Below are 18,303 nucleotides of genomic sequence, written 5' to 3'. Positions count from 1 at the left end.
ACTCCCATCCATCACACATGCTGCTAGAATAGTAGCCTTTCTCTCTCTCTGTCTTTCCTCTTTCCTCCCTTTTCTTTTTTAAAATTTTTTTAGCTGCACCCATGGCACATGGAAGTTCCTGGGCCAGGGGTCGTATCCGAGCTGCAGCTGTGACATATACTGTGCATAAGTGTGGCACAGCCAATCCTTAGCTCACCGTGCCACAGTGGGAACTCTGAACAGTGGCTTTTCTAAAACAAAACTCTGACTATATGATCCCACTCTGTGACTATCTTAATGGCTGCCCACGGATGACAGGACCATCCAAATGCCTACCACGGCATCCAAGCCCTTCCACATTGAATGCCACCTCTCACCTCCAGTCTGCATGTTAGTAACAGCTTTACTGGGATGTAATTCACACACCAAGCTATTCACCCACTTAAAGCATACAATTCAGTATATTTTAGTAAATTCACAGCGTCGTGCAGTCATCACCACAGTCGATTTTAGAACCTCTTCATCAGCTCCGAAGGAAACCCCGTATCTGTTAGCCGTCACCCTTCATTTTCCCTCAACCCCTTCCCCTCTAATCCCTGCGACCTTTTGTGTCTGGCTGCTCTCACTGCGCATAATATTCTCAAGGTTCATCCACACTGTAGCACATTCACTCCTTTTTATTGCTTGAGTAATATTCTACTGTATGGATAGACCATGTTTTCTTTGTTGTGTTATTCATCAGTTGATGGACATTTTGGCTATTAGGCTAATTTAAAAATGCAGAGAACAAGGTAACCGTATATGAGCCTCTGTTTCTGCAGTGGATCTATGTGAAAAGCAAATGATAGATACTGGATATAAAACACCTAGCACAGAGCCTGGCTCCAAGTTAAAGCTGGGTTAGTAGGAGTCAAGAACTGCTATCCCCTGGGGATTAAGGGATACACACTACATATAAAATAGATAACCAACAAGGACCTACTATACAGTACAGGGAACTATATTCAGTACCGTGTAATAACCTGTGATAGAAAAGAATCTAAAAAATATACATATATATATATACATACACACACACACACATATAAATCTGAATCACCATGCTGTACATCTGAAACTAAACATAACATTATAAACCATCTATGCTTCAATTAAAATTTAAATTAAAAAAATTTTTCTTTTGTCTTTTTGCCTTTTCTAGGGCCGCTTCCCGTGGCACATGGAGGTTCCCAGACTAGGGGTCTAATCGGAGCTGTAGCCACTGGCCTACGCCACAGCCACAGCAACACAGGATTCAAGCCACATCGGTGACCTACACCACAGCTCACGGCAATGCCGGATCCTTAACCCACTGAGCAAGGCCAGGGATCGAACCCGCAACCTCATGGTTCCTAGTCGGATTCGTTAACCACTGCACCACAATGGGAACTCCTAAATAAATAAATTCTTAAAAATCGTTGTTCCCACATGTGAGAACACTCCATGGCCATCATAGATGGGCTCGACCTTGCATGAAAGACAATCCCAAACTAATGAGGTTTAATCTCTACCATTTTTCATATATTGTAAATTAAGGTGGATTGAGATATATTTTTAACATTTTCTGAGAGTTTTACTGTACTCGTGCTGAGCCCAGAGGCTCCCCTGGAAGGGTCAGGGCAGGCTGGAGGGCACAGCAGTAAATAGTCGAATGTTTATATTGTTCAAGTTCAGACCCACATCTGCTACAAGTCTCACGCATTTTCTCCCTTTGTTTACTTCCAGCTCTAATATATGTCCTTTAAGTATTTCTCAGGATTCTTATCAGTTCTGTGCTAACCAGGGACTGCTTGCATGATTAACTCTCTTGTCTCAAACAGCATAAACTGAAATGGAAATGCACATGATCAAAACTAGTTTAGAGTCAATGTACAAAAAATGCTAACTCTAAGACTAGAATGAATTTATGCCATTTAAAAAGCTTTAATCCATTCTCTGTTCATAAAATAATATCAGCATGTCTTGTTAAAAGCAATGACAATTACAAATAAGAAAAATCACTGAAATCAAGATTTTGTGTCTGTGTGGTTTTCTCAACATAATGCAATGAACTACTGAGGAAGCTCTCGCTGGAAGCTTCTATATCCATCTCTGTCTAGACTATGGGAAACCAAGCCCTGTAGGCTCATTTTAAATTGCAAAACCATTCCAGTGATTCTGACTTAAGTGGCTTTTATAGCTAAAGACAGAAACAAAGAGACAAAGGGTAGTTTGGGATTAGCAGATGCAAACTATTACCCATAGAATGGATAAACAACAAGGACCTAATGTATAGCACAATGAACAATAATCAATATCCTGTAATAAACCATAATGGCAAAGAAAAAAATAGGAAAAAATAGGGTAGTGACACCAACGCATGATTCTAGAATTATTTATTTGTTCACTATGAAGTAATCACTTCATTAAAAGCAATCCTTTAAACTTCATATTATTAAGTATCTACAGGTTCAAGGCCCTTGGTGCCCCTGGGTAAGTAGATAAGCCTGTGGATTGAATTTATTTTTCTTCAAATTGGTTGTGTGCCATTGTATAGCTAGAGGGCTCAGAACCTCAGGAAAAGAAGAGATTGGAAAGTTTCCATCTCTAAACATTCTCATAAATTGAAAACTAGCTCTTCGAAAGCGAAGTCGTGAAAGATTTTGAACAAAAGCATGCTTTTCTCTGTTTGGATATTCCCCAAACAGAAACTACGTGAGAAGCAGCCCTATTTGCAGTGAGCGCATCCGTGCTAAGCAATGTCAGTATAATTTTATTTGGTAACTGGTCATGGTTACCACGGACTTGAGAGCTCAGCTCATGCTGCCTTGAGGCAGGTAAAGTTCTGAATCATCCAGAACCAATGTCCTTGTTCGCCTAAAAGATCTCAGGGAAGAAAATGCAGCTTCAGTGGATGAGCCAGAGTTTTCAAATAGGAATGGAACGCATTTTTCACCCCTCCTTCCCTTTCATCTGACTCCACAAATGACCTCATGTATCATGTTATCCACCCAATGGAGAGAGGCAAAACAGGAACACGAAGAGCCAAAGTTCAAACTTTCTTTTGTTAAAAGTGAAATTCCCAACTTACACAATGTTCCAGGTCGAACGTATTCAAAAACAAACACAAAAAACAAAATTCCATTTTATTTAGGGTAGGTCCACATTAGGCTCTCCATTGCCCCTGCTGGTTATTGTGTTTCTCTTTGATAATATGATAATGATAACATGACTGATCACTTGTAGAATAATATCCAATGTATAAATAGGACAGTCAATGTGATTTGATAATATATAAATATAGTAATATTGAATTTTCAGAGTGGTATCCAGAATACAAAGAACCTCTCCATATTTTTATTCATTTGATCTGCAGCAACCTTCTAAGGTGTATCTGACAAGCCAAATTGTAAAGATAAAGAAACTAGTTCTCAGAGTTCCTTGGTGGCCTAGTGGGTTAAGGATCTGGTGTTGTCACTGCTCTGGCACGAGTTCAATCCCTGGCCCGGGTACTTTTACATGCTGTGGGCACAGCCAAAATAAATAAGTAGATAAAAGTTAAATGACTTAGTAAAAGTCACTTAGCTGGATAATATCAGTGCTCTAATCCAGGAATCAGCAAAACTCCCCTCTTTAGGCCAAATCTGGGCAGTTCCTTGTTTATATTACTATTGAGTTAAAAATGTCTCGAACATGATTACATGGTTAAAAAAATAAACAAAAATATTCCATGACATATGAAAGTTATATGAAAATCAATGTCAATATCCACAGATAAAGTTTTAGTGGAATACAGCTTGCCCATTTGTTATTATCTCTATCTTCTCTCATGCTACAACGGCAGAGTGGAATAGTACTGACAGAGACCCAACAGTTCTCAAAGCCTAAAATATATATATATATTTTGGCTGTACTTGTGGCATGTGGAAGTTTCAGGGCCAGGGCTCAAACCTGTGCCACAGCAGTAACAATGCCTGATCCTTAACCGGCTGCACCACCAGGGAATGCCAAAGCCTAAAATATTGACTATGTGGCCCATAAAAGAAAAAACTGATCAACTCTGCCTTAATCCAACCCTGGCTTGGATGCCTTTTACTGGATGGAAATGTGGTGGAGGGAGCAACTGCCACCCCGAAATATCTCTTTGGCATGTGGATTATTTTGAACTGAAAAAAAAAAAAAAAAAAAACCAAGGCCCAAAGAACTCAGGAAGAAACTGTGACCTTCCTCCTAACTGCTTAAAGAATGTAGATGGAGGGCCTTGTTTCCAAAGGGAGCTATCACCATAGATCAGTATAATACAAACAGCAAGGTCTGTTTGTTAAAATGCCTCCCGCATGTTCATTGCAGCACTACTCACAATAGCCAAGATATGGAAGCAACCCAAATGTCCATTGACAGATGATTGGATTAGGAAGATGGGGTATATATACACAATGGAATACTACTCAGCCATAAAAATGAACAAAACAATGCCATTTGTAGCAACGTGGATGGAACTAGAGACTCTCACCCTGAGTGAAGTCAGTCAGAAAGAGAAAGACAAATACCATATGATATCACTTATATCTGGAATCTAGTATATGGCACAAACGAACCTTTGCCCAGTAAAAGAAAATCATGGACTTGGAGAATAGACTTGTGGTTGCCAAGGAGGTGAGGGAGGCAGTGGGATGGATCGGGAGCTTGGGGTTAATAGATGCAGACTATTGCCTCTGGAATGGATAAGCAATGAGATCCCACGGTGTAGCACTAGGAACGATGTCTAGTCACTTATGATGGAGCATGATAATGTGAGAAAAAAGAATGTATACATGTATGTGTAACTGGGTCACCATGCTGTACAGTAGAAAATTGATAGATCACTGTAAACCAGCTATAATGGAAAAAATAAAAATCATTTTATATATACATAAAATCCCCTCTGGGTCCCATAGTCTCTGCAGGGCCCAGCAAACATTTATTTTTAACAATCATTTGTTTTTCCATCTCCATGTGAACTGCCTTCCTCCCCTTTGGAGTCCCAAACCCTTGCCTCAACATCCTCTCTTTAACTGAAGATACTTAAGGTGAGGGTTTTGGTCATTTGGGTCGGTTACTCAGTTTTCCTCACATACATGTTAATAAGTTTTTCCCCCCACATATACATTATTTAAACTTTGTTTGATTTTCTCCTATTACTCTGGCTCCTGTCAATTTAATTCTTATACCATCCAGAAGAACCAAGAAAGGCAGAGGAAAATTCCTTCCTTCCTGACAATGGAAATCAATAGTAAAAAGATCATTCAGTGAAACTTGGTATTGACCTTATCCTTCTGTCAAACATGCAACTCAGACTCATGAGACAGTTTCGCTCATATGGCCATGATCTTTTGCAAACAGGAGAGCATGGGCTAAACAATTATTACCCACACTCTCTGTTCCCAAATATTATAGAAATGTTTTCATTATTTAGAGGCTTAAAAAAAGAGATCAATATAAAATCATCAATATTTCAGGAAGCATTATGGAATTTTTAATATGCAAATTTATCTCTTGCAACTGTTGAGATTTCCAGAGTGCCATTTTGTGGGGATAATTAAGTATGCAGATTTCAGTAATTTAGTTTTGGAACTCTGCCCCAAGCTTAACCCTCAATCCCTTTGCCCATAGCAATGACGCACATAACATATTCAGGAAATGTGACATGAAAATGGTTTTGCAAAACTGAAAGTAAATACTTATTTTTCATTACAACAGGAAGCCACTCCCTCCCCCTCTCCCAGCCACTGCTGCCCCAGCCTAATTATCCTCCCTTTCATCAGCACCTCAAAAGGAAAAATTCCTGGTCATTAGCATCATTCATCATTGGGTTTGCTCTTTGGCGATACCTTATAGTTCTCCATGGTAAAGAGTATCTAAGCAGCTGCTAAAGGGTAATTTTACTGCTATATTTTTATGGAGATGTAAACAATGTCCTTTGAAAAGCACAAGCTTTTAATTTCAATGAAGTCAAATTTATCAGTTTTCCCTCTTATAGTTAAAGCTTTTTGAGCCCTACGAGATCTTTACTCATTCCGGGGTTACAAAGATATTTTTCTGTATTTATTTTAGAAGCTTTATAATTTTAGCATTTGCATTTAAGTCTATGATTCACCATGAATTAATTTTTTTGCATATGACATAAGAGTCAAAGTTCTTATTTTTAAAAATAGGTACATCTATGTGTTCTAGAGCCAGGGATGGAAGAGGTCTTAGTATTTTTATTCCTATTATTTAGATTAGGAAATCAAGACTTGGAAAAGCCACACATTTTGTCCTCGTCACATGGCTGTCAGGGTGCATCCAAAATCCATGTTCTTTTTCTCCCACCACGGTACTTTCTGTATCAATTGTAAATGTGACAGAACATCATGAATTCCTCTCACGCTGTCCCCTTCCTCCTAAGCAAACAAGAATAACATGCCCCTTACATGTGAAATAGATAAACAACAAGGTCCTACTGTACAGCACAGGAAACTACATCCAATCTCCTGGGACAGACCATGATGGAAAAGAATATTTAAAAAAAAGAATGTAAACATATGTATAACTAAGTGACTGCCGTACAGCAGAAGTTGGCACATTTTAAATCAACTATACCTTAATAATAAAAGAATATCACCCTCCTCCATTGGCTCACTAGTCCATCTCTCTCTCCCATGTGGCCTCCCCAACTCACATCACCAGTTCTCTACATCTGGCCATGATGCTATTTCAAAATTTATTAAATGCAGTACAGTGAAAGAAAGAGAAATAAAGAAGAAAAACAAGAAAGAAAAAAGAAAAAAAGGAAAGAAACCACTGAAGACACATTCTCAGTCAAGGAAATGACCATCTTTATGTAAGAAATAAAGCTGACAGACATTAATTAGACATTAACCATATGACCCAGAAGCAATCCTACTCTTGGGCATATATCCGGACAAAACTGTCCTTGAAAAAGACACATGCACCTGCATGTTCATTGCAGCACTACTCACAATAGCCAAGATATGGAAGCAACCCAAATGTCCATTGACAGATGATTGGATTAGGAAGATGGGGTATATATACACAATGGAATACTACTCAGCCATAAAAAAGAACAAAACAATGCCATTTGTAGCAACGTGGATGGGACGAGAGACTCTCATCCTGAGTGAAGTCAGTCAGAAAGAGAAAGACAAATACCATATGATATCACTTATATCTGGAATCTAGTATATGGCACAAACGAACCTTTGCCCAGTAAAAGAAAATCATGGACTTGGAGAATAGACTTGTGGTTGCCAAGGAGGTGGGGGAGGCAGTGGGATGGATCGGGAGCTTGGGGTTAATAGATGCAGACTATTGCCTCTGGAATGGATAAGCAATGAGATCCCACGGTGTAGCACTAGGAACTCTGTCTGGTCACTTATGATGGAGCATGATGATGTGAGAAAAAAGAATGTATACATGTATGTGTAACTGGGTCACCATGCTGTATAGCAGGAAAAAAAAAATAATGTATTGGGGAAATAAAAAAAAGAAAGAAAAATAATGTTTAACAAAAGAAAAAAAAATTTCCAGAGAGATTATGTTAACTTAATAATCACCTAGGGAAAAATACCCAAGGGCTGAGAGGATGAATGAGGGAGGGTAGAATTATGAGGATTTTTCAGGTCCCAGGATTATGTCTACAGATGTCTGTGCTAACCCTGGTTTGAGCAGTCCTGCATTAAACACGTCATGCAAGCAGATCACTTGGCACCAACGCAATCAAGAGAAATGCAAATGGACTTTGAAACTGTATGGTAGCCCGTGGTTTTAAGATAGTTGACCAGATGACCCAGAATATGCTTACGCTATTATATGTTCAAGACTAACTTAGAAATGAACAAAATTTAATGATTCCTATAGAGAATTTAGGGACCCTTGAACATATGCGCTGGGATTTCATCAGAATGAAACCTACTTACGGAGGAACAGACTATACAGTAATCCAAGCAGCAAAAATGAAAGGCTGGAAGGCCTAGGTAGCGGTGGTAAATCAGTGTTCTGGTCTAGTCATTCTTTCAAAATGAGGTCTTCGGAGCCTAAGGAAGACACGGGCAAGGGAGGGAAGCCTTCCTTATTCTTCAACTAGCAAAGCCATGTTTTGGTTCCAGTGGTGTCTTAAGAGTCCCTCTTGTCTCTATGAGATTACACAGACGAGGGAGGCCAAGGGCCATAGCCTTTGAGAGTTCAATGGTGTTTGCTTGGCCTAAATTTCTTCCCACAGTCTGTCTTAACCACAAATATGGTTAGTTTGTAAGGCACTATAGGTATTATATGCAATAGTAACCTTGCTTGTTTGGTGGTCATTATCTGTCAATTCTTAGGGTCTTAGGTCTCAAGACAATCCTTTTTTTTTTTTTTTTTTGGTGACCAAGTGATTCATTCATTCAGCAAACTTTCCCATTTTTGCTGTGCTCCATAATGGACTTCTCATTTTTCATGCGGTGATAGCCACTCAAATCAAGCATCCTAGGGCTCCAATAAAAATGCTCCAAGGATAGAGACAGAGATATTCAGGTCTCATCGCAGGGAGACAAAAGCCATTTCATTGTTTAAGAGCTTTCCATTTTCCCCTTGGTTTCCCTAATTACACACAATGTTTTGGGTTAATGGATGAGAAGGCTTAAGGCTCCGGCTAGCATGCTGACCTTCTCGATCAATATATTCAGCTCCAGGCATTCGTGCAGTCAATTCTCTACACCTACCCTTAAGCATCCTTTATATATAAAATCTCTGGCTGTATTAGGTTAGAACCTTCCTTTCCTCATCAATATATCAACCTTATATGCCAGCCTGCAAGGCATGGGTAGATGAAACAATTATTTTAACCCTGGTGGCTTGAAAGTTTACTAATAATTCCCAAATCCTCTACCATTTCAAATGTCTATTATTATAAAGCTACTACAGGAAAATAATTTTTTAGAAAAGCATGGTCTCAACTAGAAACCTATTCTTAGACAAGGTAGATTTTTCATTATAGTCAAAACTGACTGACCTATGTATCAAATAGACAGGTGTAGGAGAAAAGCTTATAAATTAATGGATTTTCCCCCTCCACCCCTTTTATTTCAGTGTTAGAAATTATGAGTACTAACAGTATAGTTTATCATTATGGAAGCAGATTTTATAACCCCAAGTTTTGAACCTTTTGAATATTCTCAATGCATCATAAAACAGAGCAGTATGATTCATGCTGACTTTAATGGGAATTAGGCATTTTCATTCTGGTAAAAAAAAAACTACCTGGGTCTGGAAACAGACAGTGGAATAGAGGTCTTAGCCCCAGTGCTTATAGCCTATAAGGTCTTGGATGAGCTACTTGAATTCAGAAACAATTCATTTAACCTCTTAAACTAAAAAAAATTTTTTTTATTGAAGTATAGTTAATTTATAACATTTCGAGTGTACAGCAAGGTGATCCAGTTATCTATATATATATACTTTTTCAGATTCCTTTCCATCATAGGTTATTACATACAACTTGTGCTCTGCAGTAGATCCTTTCTGTTTATCTATTTTATGTATAGTAGTGTATACATGTTAACCCCAAACTTCTAATTTATCTCCCTTTCCCCACCCTCAACCATCCCCTTTGGTAACCTTAAGTTCGTGTTTTATGTCTGTGAATCTATTTCTACTTTGTAAATAAGCTCATTTGCATCACTTTTCTTTTTTAGATTCCACATGTATGTGGTATCATAGGATATTTGTCTTTGTCTGACTTACTTCACGTAATATGATCATCTCTAGGTCCATCCACGTTGCTGCAAATGGCATTATTTCACCCCTCTTCATGGCTTCATAGTATTCCAGTGTGTGTGTGTGTGTGTGTTATATCTTCATCCATTTATCTGTTGACTAAAATTTTAGCATCTGTAAAATATTAATTTCTTAACACTGCATAGAATGCCTGAAGAGCATTATCTTACAGAATGTTAAAGAAGTGACATGAGAAATGTCTTTAAAATTTGCAGATTGATCTTTTTTTTTTTTTTTTTTGGTCTTTTTTTTAGGCTGCACTTGCAGCATATGGTGGTTCCCAGACTAGGGGTCGAATCAGAGCTGTAGCTGCCGGCCTACACCACCGCCACAGCAACGCAGGATCCGAGTCCCACCTGTGACCTACACCACAGCTCATGGCAACACCAGATCCTTAACCCACTGAGCGAGGCCAGAGATCGAACCCGCAACCTCATGGTTCACCGCTGTGCCACAACGAGAACTCCCGCAGATGGATCTTTATTAGAACACCAGGTAGAGAGACTAATGGTGAACAAAGCACACTAGTTGTCATGAACACACTTCTAAGTAGGAACCAATGTGATGGAAACACACACCGCATTGCCTGTGTTTACTAAGTCCTTGTGTCTGGCTTCCCAGGTAATCCAACAAGATGTGATTAAGATGAGAAAGTAATGATCCTATGGAGACCTGAGATGTTTTAGAAACCCCTGAAAGGATTTGCATAAAATGTGAGAGGTCTTCAGGTTTTAAAGATACATGGCAAAGTAGCAGGAGGAGCATGGCAGGCACCGTCATGGAGGAATTAGAGAGCTAGGAGAGTAAGATGAAGACAGAGCCATTTCCTAAACTCCTTCTTGTAAGAGAGGAAAGAGCAGATGTCCAGTAACTAGGACTGGAATGAGGGAGCAAAGCAAAGCTGAGTCTCTGTACTCTGACTAGGGACTTGATTGTTTTTTTCAGAAAATGGAGTAATGCTGAATGTACATTCAGATGCTGATGATTCTGAGTTAGGCTTTGGGAGGCTATTATTTGTATGGTGTTCTTCACTTCACCAACTATGTGGAGTAGGCATTGCCTACCTATTTTATAAAGGAAGCCATGGACTTCGGTTAATAGCTTTTAATGTCACTCTGACTGAGACTGCTTGTTGCCTACCTAAGATTCATCCTCTGCTTCTTTAATCAAAGAGTCCTGATATTTTTCAGGGTGGTACCTCAACTAAGAGAGTATTTCCCAGCAAGGGGTGACCAAATGACCGAGTTCTGGCCTGAAAGCTGTTGGGTGGCACTTCCAGAAAAGTTCCTTAAAAAGGAAGGAGATGTGCCTCTTTTTGCCTTCTTCCTTTTACCTCCCTGTTTCCTGGACTGTGGGTGTGATGGCTGCAGCTGAAGCAGCCATCTTGTGACAGCGAGAATGAAAGCCATGTATATATGAGAATGGTAAAGCAGAGAGAACTCTGATTGCCCAGTCATTCTGATCAGACCAGCCTGGACTGCCCACTTTGGAACTTTCCAATATGAGAAGATAAACGCTGGGTACTATCTGAAAACAGATGACCTAATCGTCACTGACACAGTCATATAGCTAAAACTGCCAGAGCAGGAACCATGAAGTATTCAAGACATCCAACTTATTCTTTCCACTCTAGACAATTACCAAGGCAGGTCTGTTAAAGACAGTATTTAAATGGGACAATATTGAACACCACTCAAATTCTTTCTTAAATACTTTGGGGGAGTAGAGCAGTTACATAAAAGTTCTATAGCAGAACCTCATTTTATACTTCAGTTCTTGGTTTGGAGGTTTAAAAAGGTTCAGGCTTTCTCTCCTCTGGTGGAATACTGAAATAACTTCCCCTTCTTATCTGCTTGTGAATCTTGTTAGAATTTTGGTCCCGTGGCTGCCGTGCCTGGATTGTGTGAAATCTAAGACTATGGGAGGCCAAAAGGGTCTCCTCACCCAGCCAACTCACACATGACTCATGGCATTCCAGTAAAAGTAGAGCTAGCCTGGCCACCCAAACTTGACCCTGAGTCATTTCCAGCAACCATGAAAGCACAGTGTTGTGGCGTGCAGCTAATCCTTTCTAGAATAAATATTAAGTCACCCATGCCTGTAGTACCTGTGGTCTCTGAACTCTACTTTTAGAATCAAGTAGACACTCTGCCATGATGGCAGTCTGCTTCTTTCACGGGGCGCTCATTTACACACTCTTTGATAATAAAAAGGTTCTTGAACAGCTCACCAGAGTCATAAGGCACACAAACCAATGGTCACTTCTCCTTTCACAGTAGGAAATTCTTGACTTGACCCTTCTAGATTATCTCCAACATGAATGTAGGCAGCTCTTAAGAACAGCGTTTACAGGAGTTCCCACTGTGGTGCAATGGGTTAAGAATCCGAAGGCAGTAGGTTAAGAATCCGACTGCAGTGGCTCTGGTCACTGGAGAGGTGCAGGTTCAATCCTCAGCCTGGCACAGTGTGTTAAAGGATCGGGCCTTGCCACAGTTGTAGCGTAGGTTGCAGCTGCAGCTGCAGCTCGGATTCAACCCCTCGCCGAGGAATTTCCATATGCTGTGAGTGTAGAGCCATTAAAAAAAAAAGAGAGAACAGAACAGTATTAATGTTCTTATGTGATATGCTATCTGTTCTTCTCTTTTAATCAGACTGTTTCTTCCCTCTGTCATGTCCTTATAAGCCACATTCTTATCTGTGTCATTAACCCTTTCATATCAACACACTTAGGAATATGAAGTGTTTCAAGGAATAGTTTGGTGTGTTTTGTTTTGTCTTTTTAGGGCCGTGCCTGCAGCACATGGAGATTCCCAGGCTAGGGGTTGAATTGATGCTGCAGCTGCTAGCCTACACCACAGCTACAGCCACGCCAGATCCGAGCCGTGTCTGTGACCTACACCACAGCTCACGGCAACGCTGGATCCTTGACCCACTGAACAAAGCAAGGGATTGAACCTGCGTCCTCATGGATGCTAGTCAGATTTGTTTCCACTGAATCACAAAGAGAACTCCTCAATGAACAGTTTTGCAAGACTTTTTTTCTTACATATCCATATGCTGACCATTCTTTTCTATCAGTTGGCACTAATAATACATTCAAGCTCACAGAGGTAAGAAGGATTATGTGAATTTCTGCCTACTTAATTATTTTTGTCTCCTAAGTCTATAGGAAAGGAAAGATCTTTATTTCTTGACATAACCTTTCAAAATTCGGTCCTTTTTTCCCTGCAGCTTTAACTTGTATCCATTACACATCTTTGTTTCATATAATAGCTCTTCTCAGAGATACTTCAAATTGTTTCAGAAGGTAAAATCAGAGTTTCCTGCAAGGCATAAGGATGAAAGATTGGATAAGCAGGTATTTCTGGTCATGAGTAAGTTACATGCTTCCCTGAAAATTCCAACTGCCTTTGTGTACGTGTTTTGAATTGCACCAACCCAGTTGGAGGCAGATACCGGATTCCCTGGAGAAGAAAGCCAAGGGTTGAAGATAGGCTAAGACTTCTGCCTCAGGCTCTTAAATTTGAGTACTTTCTCGGGCCTGGTAGAGGGGCTAATTTAGTGTCTTAAATAATCATTTTCCCCAGATATAATGTACCAGAAATCCCACATTTTAATAGCTATTGAGTATGCCTCTTGTTTCTTTTACCAAGAAAGAAAGAAAGAAACCACTCACCATCTCACTTTTATCAATCAAAATAATTGGATTGAAAATCAAATGAAACTTTTTGAGCCAATCATTTAGAACAGTTGCTCTCTGATTTATCAACTATGAGTGGGCTGTTGAGAAATCAGTTCTCTGGTTGATGGAGCGTATAATGTGCTGGGTGTTTCTTAAGGTTGCAGTTCTGAAAACAAATCTCTTGCTGAAGGAACTCCACTGAAATGAGGAACAAATTGTGCATTAGAAGGCACTCAAATGATGAACGTCGGTCTGCCATGGAAAACATGTAACCCAGAAACACGCTTATTGGGAGCATAAAGCATGAAGTTAAGAGGAAGGAAGGGCAGAGATGGGAGCATCACTGACAAAGGGCTTCTGAATGTGATGCTGAACAACACTGCAGCCTTTCACAAATCAATCTGACATTGTCTTAACCCTCCCCTGGGGGAGGGGAGGCCCACGATGCCTGAGACTTGCAGCATTCATCACGGTGGCAGTCTTACATTTATTTGTATATTACTTGATTCTCTGGCTTCTCTGCTAGAGAGAAAAGTAAGCTTCACAGAGGAGGGGACCCTATTTATATTTTTCTTTTCACCATTTTATCCCCGACACCCATCACAGTGCACGGTGCTGCCTACTCCAGGAAGACGTGTGGCTTGAATGAGGGAATGCTTCACCACGAAGCATCATGCTAAGAGATGTCTTGACAAACCAGATTAATGCAAAGAAAAGCTATAGAATGATGTAGGGCAATTTTGGAATTTTAATTTTACACGAAGCCATTTGTCATGTGCAAGCACATTCACTGGGTGACAGGTCAAGCCCTGGGCAAAATGATGAAGCAGACATCAGTCTGTCTCTTCTGTTCAAACTTTTCCTCCCCTTCAAGGACATGGGCCTTGACATTTCTCTCATCAATGAAAAAAAAAGATCTGCTTTGAGGGCAGAGGGTGGCATCACTTGCTGAAACCTCAGTGTGTACTTCATTCGAGGTCTACTAACTGATTCCACTTAAAGGCAAATTTTTAAAACCTAGGGAGGCGTCCACATGGAGAGGAACTGAGGCCTCAGGCCACCAGCCATGTGAGTGAGTCATTCAGGTAAACCAGACAGGTAGCTAGCTACTCCTCTGGGTGTCTTAACTGTGTGTGTGTGTTTTTGTTTTTTTTTTGTCTTTTTGTCTTTTTGCCATTTCTTGGGCCGCTCCCACGGCATATGGAGGTTCCCAGGCTAGGGGTCGAATCGAAGCTGTACCCACTGGCCGACGCCAGAGCCACAGCAACGCAGGATCCGAGCCATGTACCCACTGAGCAAGGGCAGGGATCGAACCCGCGACCTCATGGTTCCTAGTCGGATTCGTTAACCACTGCGCCACGACGGGAACTCTTGTGTTTCTGACGCTTTGACATCTTGAGGCCCTGAGGACCTGCTGACTCCCAGAGCTGGTCAGGTCCTACAGACGGTATAAGACTTGCCTACGAATGGACCTTCAATATGCAGACTGACCAATTCAGAGTCCATTCCGGCAATCACCTCCTTTATTGGGCTCTTATCCTCCAAGCCACTCATCATCCCAGGGCCAGGGGCTAGACAACTGGAGACAGCCCTGCATCCAGAGCCCAGTGAAATTATTCAGATTAGCAAATCCTAAAGCTGCCTACTCTGCCTCTCCCCTCCCCCGCCTCTCCCCCAGGGAAACCACAAGAAAGGCTCTGGTCCTTGTTTTTCCTCTCTGCTCCTCTCTCCTCCTGACAGACCTCAGTGCCTCACCACATGGCTCTGAGTGGTGTGACATGCTCTCTCCTCTTGGGACCTGTAACAAACTCTCTTTGTTAAATCCTCCGTAGTGAATAATAATAAAACCCACATTTTATTCTTTCTCAGGACTGCTTTGGCAATCTGGGGGGTCTTTTGTAGTTCCACACACATTTTAGGATTGTGCTTTCTATTTCTGTTAAAAAAAAAAAAAAAAAAGCCATGAGAATCTTGACAGAGACCGCACTGAATCGATAGATGGCTTTGGGTGGTATAGGCATTTTAACAATTAATGCTGCCAATCCATGAACATAAACGGGATACCTTTCCATTTATTTGTGTCTTCTCCCATCTCTTTTATTAATGTCTTCATGTTCGCAGTGTCTAGATCTTTTGCATTCTTGGTTAAATTTACCCCTAAGTATTTTATTATTTTTGAGGGTATTGTAAATGGGACTGTCTTATTTCTTTTCCAGGTAATTCATTGTTAAGTGGATAGAAATGCTGATTTTTGTACATGAGGAAGCCTACAGATCAAGAGGATTGCCCCTGAAAATACAGTTATCCTCACAGATCCCAAGAGGAGGGAGCATATCAAACCACAGGTGGGGGGCTACACAGGGAAGTGCCAGGGTTGTTTAGAGGCAGAGGTAGTGAGCAAGAGCCTTTTTTAAGGGTTTCTGTGGGAAGGAACCAGTGAGGCAGAGTAAACAAGTTTGGATGGGCTAATCTGAATAAATTCAATGGACTCTGTCTCTAGCTGGCTAGTACCTGGCCTTGGGATGATGAGGTATGGGTAAAGTGGCTGAGAATATAAGAGCCCAATAAAGAATGTGTGGGGGTGTGGGCTCTCCCAATGGTTGGTTTGCATTGAAAGGTCCACTTGCAGGCCAGTATCAGCAAGGCCCCAAGGTGTCAAAGCAGGGGGAGGGGGAGGGAGTGGGATGGATGGGGGAGCTTGAGGTTCATAGATGAACACTATTGCCTTTGGGATGGATAAGCAATGAGATTCTGCTGTGTAGCACTGGGAACCATATCTAGTCACTTATGATGGAGCATGATAATGTGAGAAAAAAAGAATCTATATATGTAGGTGTAACTAGATCACCATGCTGTATAGCAGAAAATTGACGGAACACTGTAAACCAGATATAATGGGGGAAAAAAAATCATAAAAAAAGACAAATCCAGAAAATAAAAAGGCATAATTAATATACCTCTTGAAGCTGGAAACAGCAAGGAAAGAAAAGGCTTCTCCTTTAGAGCTTCCAGAAAGGAACTCGGCCCAACTGATACCTTAAGGTGAGCCAAGAGAGATCAGCATTGGACTTAGACTTCTAACCTACAGACTTGTAAAAGAATAAATCTGCGTTGTTTAGAGCCATGAATTTTATGGTGAGGTGCTACAGCAGCCATAGGAACAAATACACTCCTCAAGCTTTCACCCACTAATTTTAGAATTTGTTGATGGTTCTTGCCTAAATCAATTTTTTCTTTCTTTTTTTTTTGTCTTTTGGGGTCAAATCGGAGCTATAGCCGCCGGCCTACGCCAGAGCCGCAGCAATGCGGGATCCGAGCCGCGTCTGCAACCTACACCACAGCTCACGGCAACGCCGGATCCTTAACCCACTGAGCAAGGGCAGGGATCGAACCCGCCACCTCATGGTTCCTAGTCGGATTCGTTAACCACTGAGCCACAACGGGAACTCCACTGTGAAGTTAATTTTCTTTTGGGTGATGATGGTATTGAGATTATATAGGAGAATTTCCTCTTCTTGGGCGATGTATTTGGGGGTCAAGTGTCATGATATTTGCAACTTGCTTTGAAATGGGTCAGCAAAGAAAAGGGCATATTTTTGCATGACTTGTGGGTTGTGTATGTATATTCAGAGAAAAAGAGGAAGAAAGATGGCAAAATGATCATATCAGGGTAGAGGATACACAGATATTATATGCTAGTCTTTCAATTTTTCTGCATGCTTAAAATTTTTCACAACAGAATTTTAGGGGAAAATAACAAAAAGGAAAAAAATTTAAAAAATAGCTGATCCACTTTCCTCAATACATGGTTGTGTATATGGCATATACTTAGGGCTTCACTGTCTTTCGCTCAGGTCTAGGGTATAAGAAGAGTAAGTTTCGATATGAACAGCTCTATGTGCCAGCTTACATCTGACCTCTGCAATTCAATTAAAGTTTGCCCATAAAGTGCCTGAAAGCAATGACCTCATTAAAGTATGTGAGTGCTGCTTCTCAGATCTCATCTACACATTTTTATTTCTTCTTAGGGACAGAGTTATTTTATAATCCAACCTCTATCTACACCCTACACTTTAGATTAGTAATGGCCCATAAAGGGAGTTTTAATATGTAAAGTTCGTGGAAATGAGTAGTCCAATAAAACCTAACCAAAAGAGAGTGAAAAAGCAATGAAAAGCTCAGTATTTGATTTTTTTTCTACCCAGTTTTTCAGAGCCTTCTATACATAACCAGGGTTATGCGTTTATGATCAGAGCACTTTGGCAGGGACAGAGCTGATGAGGGTGCTGCAAGAAAGCTGATTCACTCGTGAGCCATCCAGGCAGGGGCCCTGTGGTAGTTTTAAAATATGTCTACAGAATGTAAGTTGGTGCAGCCACTATAGAGAACAGTATGGAGGTTCCTCAGAAAAAATTTAAAAAAATAGAATTGCCATATTATCCAGCAATCCCACTCCTGGACATCTATCTGGAGAAAACGCTAATTCAAGAAAAAAAAAAAAAAAAAAAAGCATCCCAGTGTTTACAGCAGCACTATTTCTAATTGTGAAGACATGGAAACAACTTAAATGTTCCTTGACAGACGAATGGATAAAGAAGCTGTGGTACATATACACAATGGAATACTACTCAGCTATAAAAAAATAATGAAATAATACTATTTGCAACAACTTGGATGGCACTAGAAATTATCCTATTAAGTCAGAGTAAAATATGATATCATTTGTATGTGGACTCTAAAATATGACACAAATGGGAGTTCCCATCATGGCTCAGAGGTTAATGAATCCAACTAGGAACCATGAGGTTCTGTGGGTTCAATCCCTGGCC

This window comes from Phacochoerus africanus, chromosome X, assembly GCF_016906955.1.
Source record: "Phacochoerus africanus isolate WHEZ1 chromosome X, ROS_Pafr_v1, whole genome shotgun sequence".
Classification (NCBI taxonomy): Eukaryota; Metazoa; Chordata; class Mammalia; order Artiodactyla; family Suidae; genus Phacochoerus; species Phacochoerus africanus.
This window is presented reverse-complemented; position numbering follows the sequence as displayed.